Below are 12,926 nucleotides of genomic sequence, written 5' to 3' on the forward strand. Positions count from 1 at the left end.
GAAGGAAGGAAGGAAGGAAGGAAGGAAGGAAGGAAGGAAGGAAGGAAGGAAGGAAGGAAAAGATACCAAACCACCTGGCTAACATAGATAAGAACTTTAGGACCAATGTGCAAGGAACTGGGGACAAATTGAAGCATATATCACACAGTGTCACAGAGATGATATTCTGGCTTGTTTAGGGTCACTGGAGCAGTGAAAACCCACTAATACGATAAGGTCCTGTATCTCTGTCTGTCTTGTCTTAAATTTATGTCATACATGGGTCATGTGACATTAAGCTGCTTGTCACTTTCTGCTTGCCATGTTTAAATACCATTTTCTCACAAGAATAATGGGTCTATATGATGTTCTGTGGAAGCCAAGATGTCCAGCATCTCAGAAGACTGCATTTTATCAGAAGTTAGGAGTTAACATGTGTCTGGATCAAAAGAGCAAATGTGACTTAATATCCTTGCCATGTTTCCAAGTTGGCTTTCAAAAGAAGCCATTTGCCAGTTAAACACTTGCCAATCAAGTAGCACTTGTTAATCTTTAACAGCAGCTGCTGTGCTTTTAAATTCATGACTTCTATTATCACTCAGCACAGTTTGGTTTTGGGATGACTAAGTAACAGACTGAATGATAACACCATCAGAGATCACAATACCGCTTTTTAAGTCTGAAGGTAGAACTTTAGTTACAGTGGAAACTACATAGATTGGATCTGCTATGATCCTCTGGCATCTGCTGATGAGAGATGCAGGTTGCAGAGCTAGAGACATGGGGCCATCTGAGCCTTCTAGAGTCCAGAAGATTGCGTTGAAAGACTCAGATGCTAGATGTTTAAGTTAGAGGATACAGTGTTCTCTCTGATGGACTTGGTTTTGCTTACGTGTGATTGCTCACTGGTTGTGTCCTTTGTCTTCCATTTTGAAATATGAGTGTTTATTTTATGTCGATGTGTGTTGGAAATACATAACTTGTTTGAATGTATAGGTACTTTTTTTTTTTTGGTTTTTCAAGTCAGGGTTTCTCTGTGGCTTTGGAGCCTGTCCTGGAACTAGTTCTGTAGACCAGGCTGGTCTCGAACTCACAGAGATCCGCTTGCCTCTGCCTCCCGAGTGCTGGGATTAAAGGCGTGCGCCACCGTCGCCCAGCTTGAATGTATAGGTACTTAGAGTTAAGACACTTTCAATTTTTAAAGTGTACCATTTTGAAGCTGGGGATTTAAAAGTTGAATTTCTATTTTACATGAGATACTCATGAGACTTTGGGGACAAGGGATGGGAGGTTATTGTTTTAAAATAATGTGTTTGTGGGGTCAAGTTGACAAGTGGTAGAATTGTGTTGGTTAGTTTTATCAACTTGACACAACTTAGAATCACTTAAAATATAGCAGAAATGAAGATAGAAAGGAACAAACATTGCCTTCAGTCACTGAGAACTGCACCTGGAAATGTACTTATTTGGAAAATGAGCAATGGCTTCTCTAGGCCAAGGTTTATAACTGTATTCTGTCAGAGCTCCTTTTTTTTTTTTAAAAAAAAAAGGCATTTTTGACTACATTTCTGCTATATTAGTATCATTTTGCTTGAGATTCTGTGTAAACCTTGAACTGAGCCCCATATTCCTATTAATTAAAAAATCAATTAAGGTAGGTCTTTCTGGACATGGCATTTAGCACAGAGGTATATTTAGCTTCCTTTTGACTTTTATGAAGTTCCAGACTCCAATTATAACTATAAACATTAGATTTCATCTTGAAGTTAGCTTGATTCTACAGGAAATAGCAATAAGCTGATTCTTAAAGAAGCAAGTGCTTCTTACTCTTACGAGGACTTTTCTCAAACTCGTAGTGAAAGGAGGATCAGTAAATTTGCCAGGTGCTCTGCAACTTGCTGGTTTTATCTATGGAACCTGACTAGTGACAGTAGGAGAATGAAGAAAACAGACACAATACAGAAAAGCTGGGATTGGGTGGGCTGTGCTCACTCTAATGGAGCAGCACCAAGTATTCAACTAGAGTACAGAAAATTGACACTTTTACTATGTACAACACAGAGAGAAAGAGAGTTAGAGTTAGCTAGTTTCAAGAAGAGGTCCATGAAGGGGAGCACTCGTTATCATGGAAGAAGAAGTTGGAGTTGATAATTACTACACATGATCAACATCTGAACTCAGACTAGAGGAAGGCTTTGGCATCCTTCTAAGCCTTGCACTGGAAGAAGGCTTTGCCACTCCCACGAATCTGAGGCGTTGGGTCTTTAACATAGCCATAACCATGTCAACAATACATGCTCATTTATAATGTCCTCAGCTCCTTCCAATAGGTGATAGATTCACACACACACACACACACACACACACACACACACACACACACACACACTTATTTATTGACCTTTTTCTGATGGAGAAAAGGTCTTTTGAGGCTGGGTTATCTTCAAACCTATGCTTATTATTTTTCCTTCCTCCTTAGGGTTTGGATTACAGGCAACTTTGCCACATCAGGTTGATACTTCTAGCCTTCTATTCCTACCTTATTTACCATGAAATGTAATAATTCTTAAACTTATAGGGCCGTGATACTATTTTCAGAGCATTAGATCTCAAGTCATAGGTCATTTCATCCCATTAAATTATCTCCTATGTGTTCATATAGATCATCCATCTAAACTCTTCATATAAAATTTAGCCTATGTTCCTCATTTCCTACAACGTGTATTGGTAGGAGTGTAAAACAGATGTTTGCCATACCAAAGCGTTTTGTACTCCTATTTGTATCAGTTATTTTTCTTTTTTCTTTTGCAGGAATGTGTTTTTTATTGTTATTGAGCTATGCATTTTTCTCCATTCCCCCCCCTTCTTCTCCTCTCTCATTCTACCCTCTCCCATGGTACCCATGCTTCCAATTTACCTAGGAGATCTTGTCTTTTTCTACTTCCCATGTAGATTAGATCCATGTATGTCTTGCTTAAGGTTCTCTTTGTTGTCTAGGTTCTCTGGGATTGTAAATTGTAGGTTTTAGGCTTTTTTTTTTTTGCCTTAAGGCCAAAAACCAACTAAGAAGGAAGAAAAAAGAAAATTGGCTTTCCGGGGCCGGGGTAACCCAACCAAAAAGAAGGTTTCCAAAACCAACCAATTGCCCAAAAAATTCAAAAAGGCAATTTTTTTTTCTGCCATGTAATACCACATTTTGTAAATGTACCACATGTTCCTTATCTATTCCTTGGTCAAGGGGCATTTAGGTTGTTTCCAGGTTCTGTCCATGAAAAACAATGCTGCTATGAACATACTTGAGCACATGTCCTTGTGGCATGATTCAGCATCCTTTGGATATATACCCAAAATGGTATTGCTGGGTTTTGAGGAAGGTTGTTTCTTAATTTTCTGAGAAATCACCATACTATTATCCAAAGAGGTTGTACCAGCTTGCATTCCCACCAGCAATGCAGGAATGTTCCCTTTGCCCCACAACCTCTCCTGCATAAGTTGTCATCCACTAAAAGAAAGGAATTTGGGATAGGGTCAGCTCCACCCCTACTGTGATTTCAGTAATCTTGTTAAATGAAATAACACAGGTGTGCCTAAGCAACAAAGAATTTTAAAGAAATATAAAGCATACAAGTACAAATATTATGCCACTTTGTATGATAATTCTTAATCCTCTAGTTTTCTGCATTCTACATTTAACATTAAATATTTTGATTAAGAAAAAACACCAGCAAATCATACTCTTGCCAAAAAGAATTTGCCCTGATAATTATCATGTTTTGCCAAGTGTATTGATGAATTTGGACTTTTAAATATAAAAATAAGGGGCTAAATGAATGTGTCTAAATTCTGCCGTAGGGGACCAAAACAGGATTGACTACAAGCTCAAAGTTATGTTGGGCTATATGTGTCTTAAATTCCACAGCAATTGTATTATTGAAGAAGAAAGAGTTTCTTCCTAGTTATCGAGTGTATTTATAGTAATTAAAATATTCAAAAATTGCTAGTATGAGATGAATGAGTATAGCCTCTAAAATACGTTTTTGAGGGAAGTTTGTAAAGCATAGCAAGCTATGAATCATCAGTTTATGATTCCCTTTTAAATTATAAATGGTTTGGCATCTTACTTGCAGTTAGTCTTTGGAAATAATCTACTGCCTTATTAACTACAATTTTCCCTCTACATGGGTTTACTTTAGTGTGTTATTTTACTTATACTTAAATCTCATAACAGCACTATAGAGTATATATTAGTATTTATATCTTCTGAGTGAATACTTTGAGTTTCCATGAGTTTAAGCAGTATCAGCATTACTATATTTGATATGGAAATCCCCTCTGTGTGCTGTGATTACCATTAATGAATAAAGAAACTGCCTTGGCCTGTTGATAGGGCAGAACTTATGCAGGCAGGGAAAACTGGACTGAATTCTGGGAGAAGGAAGGCAGAGAGTAAGAAACCATGGAGCTGCCAGAGTCAGACATGCAGAATCTCTGCTGGTAAGCCACTGCCACGTGGCAATAAACAGATTAATAAAAATGGGTTAAATTAATATAAGAGTTATCCAATAAGAAGCTAGAGCTAATAGGCCAAACAGTTTTTTTAACTAATATAGTTTTTGTGTGGTTATTTTGGTTCTGGGCAGCCACAATGAACAAGCAGCCCTCCCTCCAACATATATTAATATTTGGTGTATAAAGAAAATGTCTGTTGGGGGAAGGGTCACTTATTCCTCCTGGCCTCCTGGCTAGGTTAGACCTGAAATAATCACACAGAAACTGTATTAATTAAATTACTGTTGGGCTCATTAACTCTAACTTCTTATTGACTAACTCTTACATCTCAATTTAACCCATTTCTATTAATCTGTGTATTGCCACGTGGCTGTGAGTTACCAGCTCAAGTTCCTAGCATCTATCTCCAGTGGCTCCATGGCATCTCTGACTCTGCCCTTCTTCCTCCCATCATTCAGCCTAGCTTTTCCTGCCTACCTAAGTTCTGCCTTGCTATAGGTCCAAAGCAGTTTGTTTATTCATTAATGGTAATCACAGCACACAAAGGGGACTCTCACATCAAATGTCTTTTATTGTCCTGTTTAAATTTAGATGTTTTTGCTAGGTGATCATAACTCAGTGGCATTTTGAAGAGCCATATCCTTCTCCAGCAGATGAAGGACATCACATTTTCCAATGTCTCCTCAAAGATGCTCAAGGGACAGAGAAGTAAGCCTACCTTAGGAAAACCACTGCAAGGTTTTACCTTTAATTCTGCTGTTTATGAACCTGACTGTGTCTTTTGGTTCCTGTTTAGATGCATGAAAAATACTTGAAGAATAACTATTATTTATTGAGGAATTATCATAGCCAAGTTTTCCTTAAACATCTTATATCAGTTGTTCTATTGGACATATAAGGTGATGCATGGTCACACTGCACAGAAAAACAATTATACTGAGTAGAAATAAAAGATACAGTAGGGGTTGAAGAGATGGCTTGAGGTTAAGAGTGCAGGCAGGCTATTCTTTAGAGGATATAGGTTTGAATTACTGGACCCAAATGGTGGCGTACATCTGTAACTCGAGTTTCATGGTGATCTGATGCCATCTTCTTGCATCTTCTGTAGGGAAGTGGTGCACAGATTAAATACAGCTAAAGCATTCATACATTTAAAATAAAGTTTAATGTATAACATATTTATTTGTGTGTAAGTATCTATATATATGTATATATACATGTACATGCATTTGTAATTTGTATATATATATATTGCTATGGCTCATACAATGTAAGTACTTACAATTTATACATGTTGCAAATAGGTCTTGAAGAATATTTGGCTTCTTGTGGAATGCCTTAATTTAATATAATTTATAGTATGTTCAGTTAACAAATTACAGATATTCAGAAATATGGTGGGATTGAATATTGTGATTTAACTGCTTCAACATTGAATCAAACTTCTAGAAAATTCTTTCTACTTGCTTTGCTATATGTTTTCTGTGGATATATAAGTAAAAAGGCCAGGCATTTCTTTTTAATTTCAGTATTTCTTTAGTCCAAGGAATTTGGGGATCAGTTTGGAACTGAGAATCATGCCAGAAAGATAAATTACATTCATATGTCAGATATTGCCTCACAATGCTATCTAGCCCAGCAGGCTATAATGAGCCCCCACTCACCAGCCCAGGCTCCAGCCAAAAAATAAATATATATATAAATAAAAGAACACCTACTGTTTCTCCATCAAGGGCAACTCTCTCAGAGGGCAAACAAAAGCAACAGAGGGAGGCCAACCATATCCATGCAGTGCTATGGGTTGCTATGCAACCCTCTGTGCAAGTTGGGCAGCAACAGATAGGCACTTTGAACAGAATTAATGCCCCTCTGACCCTTGTTTTAAATAGTGCCCAGACCTACTGCCTGATGAATTCTATTAACTATACACATACTTACACATATAAAATATAGCATGATAAGTGACATTGTTATTACCATCTTTGCTAAAATAAAGTCATAAATCTATTGCAAAATTTGAGACCGATAATATTCAAGGAACTATTCCTATTTTTTTCTCTTTTCCTTGATAAATGAATCACCAACGTCTCATAACCTTGGGCTACATATTTCCTTTTAACATTGCTCTGGTGTTGTATGCAAACCTGCATTGCTGGCTCTGATTTTAGCTCCATTTTTACACAAAGTCCAGTTCCTTCCTCAGCCACTGTCACCTGTGGGCTCTGGGCATTGTCTAAGAGACCTCTTTTTATTGTAACTTTAAGAAAGAACATAACATCAGATAAATATTTTATATACCTTCACGGGGACAGTGTTGTAACCATGTTCCTGATTGAACAATCAATCTGAAGTCTATACCCAGAGCACCCAAAGTTCTTTGTTGGTCTGCTGCCTGTCTAAGGCAACTTTAAGGTAGTTTTTTTTCATCACTTGTGGACTTCAAAGTAAATAGTAGAGTCTCAAAAAAATTATCAGGATAAGACTCTTTCTTCTGTCTCTTAAATTTTACAACCTAGCTGACTCTGATTATTGTGCTCTGAAAGGGAAGAGTAATAGTTCCTCTAAAATTCAGAATGGCTGTCATACTGGTGACAGCAATCACCTATAGAATTTTAATGAAGCAAGTATGTGGTAATACATCTCAATAAAGTTATATAGAAACCAGAACAGTGGCATAGAGAAAGGAACCCTGAGAAAGGCCCCTGATCCTAGCTCTGCACCTAAATCACCTTAGAATCTTAAAGGGGAGAAAGTGCTTTATCTTTCTTGATAATGCTAAGCTGGAGGGATTTGGACTAGATAGTGCCTTTAAAATCCTGGTTCCCCTGAATTACTTATTCTCTGGAGGGAAATTAAAAGATGTAGATGAAGATAAAATGAAGGTCTGTCTAGGTTCTTCAGTAGCTAGAGCGCTTTCCAGGCCAGCATGTAGACCAAAATCTGCATTCCAGAACCTAGGTGAAGGGCTGACTGGTGACCCTCCAGAAATCCCACCACTTGGGAAGTGAAGACAGATAGTTATCAAAGCAAGTTGGCAGGTCAGATTAGCCAAGTCCGTGAGCGCTGGGCTTAGTTAGAAACCTGGCTTCAATAGACGAAGCAGGAAGTGATGGAATAAAATACCTGATGTCAAATATGAGTCTCCACATGCACATGCCCACGCACACACACATGCCCACGCACACACACATGCCCACAGGCATGCACACACACATGCACATGCACACACACATGCACATACACACATGCACACACACACGCACATACACACACATGCACACACACATGCACAAAATGTAAAGTGACATATGATGAGTGGCAATTTTGTTTCTAGTTGAACATGCAAATGGTAAAAATATTCAAAGCCTAATCCATATACAATTACAGAATTCTTTCCTCCCAATGCTGTACACATAGGAGAAATTGACATTCCTTTAGATTCTAAGGTCTACAATATTCCAGCACCTTCTTTCTGGAGTTTTCATTCCTTGTGTGTATGACTATCCAGAGAGAAGATGTGCTTGACCATGGATCTGTAACTGTTGCAGAGTCTGATGTTCTGCTCTGTGTTCCCTTGCTTTAGCCATCCCTCTGCAGAGGGGGCGATTGCACATGAGCCTCCAGTTTCTAAAGTGGTACTGCTTCTCTGTCAGGCCTCCCGCTGCTGCCCAGTGTGTCTTTGTTTTGGAAATATGAGCTTGGTTTTCCACCCCTGCATGCACAGGCCTGCAGTCTCCGTGCTGAGAGCCATCAGTTATATAAGCGTAAATAGGCGTACACACTGCATATGTATTCATAGAGAAATATTTGCTTGTTTTTGGTTTGCTCATTCTCCCACCTCCCTGGAAGGCTCTGGGGGTGGGAAATGCAGTATCTTGAATTATATTGTCACCTTTGGCAAGATGTAGCATTAATGACTTTATGGGCTGTTACCACTCTACTACCACCTGAAGTCACCACAAGGAACCATTTCAGTTCTGCAGCACACTGGTCTCTATTTGTAGTCCTATGTACTTTCTCACAAAAAGAAGGGATTTGATGGCGTCCTCCCTTTATCCTATTATTTATCATGCTGTGTTTTCTTAAATTATCCGGCTGTGTATCTTCAAAAAAACCCATAGTGTTTATGTTTCACTATATGAATGATGTTTTTACTTCTGTTACATTTATATAAAATGTATCTTTCAAAGTGATCTTGTTTTAGAGACTACTATGGCTGCAGTGTGGAACCTACATGGTAGATAATAGGGAAGTGGGGCCACGGGGATTGAATAATGACAATGAAGCCTTTGGGATACTGTATCCTATACTTTTTTTTTAAAGCCCACTGGGAAAAGACCCTACCTGTCTGTGGTGTGAATGTCGAAATTCTAAGAATGTTGCTCATAAATGGTAAAAGGTAGCATGTGAAAAAAATTACACAATTAGGCAGTTTTTCCTAGAAAAACCCACCCTATGATAGAATGTGTGTATATTATTGGAGGAAATTTACTAGACTGGTTTGTACAATGGGAACTGGGCATTCCGATACTGGCTGTCTACATGCTGGAGAATCAAAGAATCCAGTACTTGCTCAGTGTTGAAATTTTGTTAGCTCTGGAGTCCCAGACTGGTGCCGGAAGTCAGGGTGGCTAACAGGAGAGTCACTGCTGTTGAGTTCATCTAAAAAATCAAAGAAGCTGGAGTCCAAAGTCAGTGGAGAACAGTAGCAGCAGCAGCAGCAGCAGCAATAGAAGCATTGGTTCCATAAAAGCATAGACAAACAGGTGACATTGCTTTTCCCTGGAACCTTTTTATACCTGAGCTTCCATTGGAAGGTGGCACCTACTTTCAGGGCAAGTTTTTTCTCCCTCTGTCAATACTTTCTGAAACTGCACCCATGGACATCTGAAGGTGTATCTTTTCAATTCATTCTAAATCATGGCAAGTATATAGTTAAGAGAAACCATTGAACTATGAACATATGAATGTAACTTACTTACTTCCCTCCCTCCCTTTCTCCCTTCTTTCTTTCTTTTTTTTTCTTTCTTTCTTTTGTTTTCAAAAGAGGATTTCACTGGATAGCCCTGGCTGTCCTGGAACTTGCTCTGTCGACCAGGTTGGCCTCAAACTCAGAGACCTGCCTGCCTCTCTGTGTCCCAAGTGCAGGATTAAAGGCATGCTCCACTGCTTATTAGCTATTTTAAAAAGACCATTAGCATTATATCTTGAAATGGCTCAGCTTGGGTTTCTCCTCCCTCAGTTTTGTCTCAAAGGGTGACAGCAGAATTCCTGTTACTGGACGACTTCCCAGAGATCTAAAGCTCCTATCAACAAACTCAACCTGATCCTGTCTTATGTTTCTTCCACCGCTATCCCACATCCTTAAAATCCATTCCCACACATATCCCCAGACCTCTATTTGAATGAATTAGCAAACTCACAAAGCTCTTTAGTAGTGTAGCACACCTCCTCATGGGCTATACTTTCTACCTTCCCTCTATGAGCCTGATTAGTCCTGAGCCTGGAGGCAACTACTAGATGGGCCCCGAGGAACACCAGTCTTGCCTTGCCTGCCATATCCTTCAGGAAAAGTTACTTCTGGGTTTGCAGAAAAAAAAGAAAACAAAGGATTATTTTTCTTGGTAAAAAAGAAAATAAGAACAATATTGTAGAGGGTGGGGGTAGAAGTACATTTTCCTCAGATGAGATAAACCCTGAGAATCTGAGAGTTCAAAGGTCTCAGCCTCGATAGGGGCCTTCCACACAGTTCCGCTCCAAGTTACAGGTTCCCATTCTTTACCAATTAATGTCATTACTTTCACCAGTGACGCCCTCTGAGTGTGAGACTTAAATTCACATTGTCGTTCAGTCAACCATATAGTGAAGGGTGTTCAGTTTGACTTTCCACTACTTGAGTTCTGTGGTTGCTGGAGAAAAGATTACAGTTCAGAGCACACTGAGAAACCTTTAGACTGTTTACGATTGCATCTAGATTAGAACAATTTTATCACCAAGTGTTTTGTTGTCCTTCACTATATTCTGAGATGCTAAACTTGATTAATTTTCTCACAGAGGTCATTTGTTGTCTTTCTTAATTTATCCAGAGATGCTGAGAGCAACCTGCCAGCAGCATCATTTCCATTATTTGCCCACAAGTTGTCACATATTTTATACACAGAGTCACAAAATCTGTTGCCACTCACAATAGGTGAGTCAAGACCACCAAGTGCGTCTCTCTCCTTACACCATGGGCTTTTAGTACTCTCTGAGCTTTCAGGAGAGGCTTTAGTAACTGGAGAGGTTTCAGTAACTGCAGGTGTTGACAAGTTCATATTCATTATTCAAATTTATTTATACAATGGCTCACAGGCTGTGGTCCAGCTAATGCAACAATCTACTAACAAAATGTCCAAGAACCAAGTCCACAAGGATGGATGTCTCAGATGGTCTTCAGGATAGCTCAGAGTCCTAAAGAATTAGGCTCTAATGGCAGTGAAAGAATGGACTTGTCAGTGAGAGGGAGAAAAAGCAGGCAAAGAGAGTACAGTTCCTTCTTCCACGTCCTCTATAAAGGCTGCCAACAGAAGGTCTGGCCTGATTAAAGGTGGATCCTTTCACCTCAAAAGATCTAGATTAAAGGTGTGTCTTCCTGCTTCAAATGTTTCAGATTAAAAGTAGATCTTCCCATTTCAAATTATTTAATTAAGGAAAAAGGCCCTCACAGGAGTACACAACTGCTTGGGTTTTGGTTAATTCCAGATATAGTCAAGTTGACAACCAAAAATAGCTGTTACAACAATCATGATCCCCTGTGCCTGTAGTACACACTGAGTTTGTCAATGTGTTACCAACAAAGAAGCTTCAATCCCAGTCCAAATAATTCCTGTGTTTTAACCAGCAAAGAACAATTACAGTTGGAAATTATTAGACAGATATTATCTGTTTTCTGTTGTTATAAGTAAGAAAGGAGCTATAAAAAAACAGCAAAATTTCTCAACCCTGTATTTTCAATATTTTATGTTCTGTGTTTATGAAATTCACTTTCCTTAGTTCCGTGAATGTGTTATTAGTAATCATCTTACCATGTGTTAGTCAACACATTCATTGGCAGCAGATACTGACAGGGCTAGTCTCATTTTTTATTCTAAACATCATTTGTTTTCCTTAAAACCCATGCATTTCAGATTCTTTTTTGTACAACTCTTGAGCAATATATAAATTCTAGATTATTCCCTGCACATAGATAAAGGTAGTTTTGGGGTTATAAACACTGTGTGTCATATTCTACTTGTTGAAGATTGGATAGTAATAAGTTAAAGACCTTGGTGAGTCCTGCACTGATGATTCTGACTATAATTTATTCAACACTGTAAGCACACTACCTCCTTGTTTCACATGGTAACAATTATTAATTATGGTACTCCTTGAGTCACATTTTGAGTATGTGGCATGTTGCTGTTTTCAGGTCGAATGTGGGAATCTCAGTAAGCTTCATGCATTTCAGCTGTTCTTAAAGTATGGGGCCTAATCGAGTAATAACTGGTGTGGTGGTTTGAATGAAAACGGCCCCATAGCTTACACATTTGGATGCTTTAGTCACCAGAGAGTGGCTCTATTTGAAAAGATTAGAAGGATTAAGTGAAAGTGTGTCACTGGGGGTGGGCTTTTAGGTTTCAAAAGCCCACAGTAGTAGGCACAGTTTCTCTCTCTCTCTCTCTCTCTCTCTCTCTCTCTCTCTCTCCCTGCCTACGGATAATGATGTAGCTCTCAGCTACTGCTCCAGTGTTGCTTACATCCCGCCATACTTCCTGCCATGATGGTAATAAACTAAAACATGGAAATTATAAGCAAGCCCCCAGTTAAATGTTTTCTCTGATATTAATTATCTTGGCCATAATGTCTCTTCTCAGTGACTAAAATACTAAGAATCCATCTGGATTGTGGTAATGCCAATAAACTGAAAAATATCACCCAAAGATCAGCTTTGGACTACAAACTGCTCAAGACAACTTCAAAGCAGTTTGCTAAGATGGTCCAGTCTCATGGACTACTCCAGTCAGGACTTCATATAAGCCTTGTACCTTCCCATCACACTGATACTTGGCACCAGCTAGCTTTTCCAGAATTGGATCTTTATTTCAATTTTTTCAGATATTGTCACTTCCAGACAACAGGAAGTAACTTTAAGAACACAACACCCAGATTCCCAAAAGGCAGGATAGGTATTTTTTTGGTCATTTGATGAATGTTTGTCACTATTTAGGGGGGTTGGTCACAAGTTGCTATTGGTCAGGGAGGAAACTAAGCAAAAAAAAAATTAGATTAAGGGATCTCATTCTGAAAAGAAAATTCTATCCTCTATTTGTGATTAACAAAAGCAAAGGATGTGTCACCTTTTCTTCATACAGAATAAAATGTGATGCCCACATCTGTTGCTTAAGTAATTACAGGAACCA

This window comes from Microtus ochrogaster, unplaced genomic scaffold, assembly GCF_000317375.1.
Source record: "Microtus ochrogaster isolate Prairie Vole_2 unplaced genomic scaffold, MicOch1.0 UNK2, whole genome shotgun sequence".
Lineage (NCBI taxonomy): Eukaryota > Metazoa > Chordata > Mammalia > Rodentia > Cricetidae > Microtus > Microtus ochrogaster.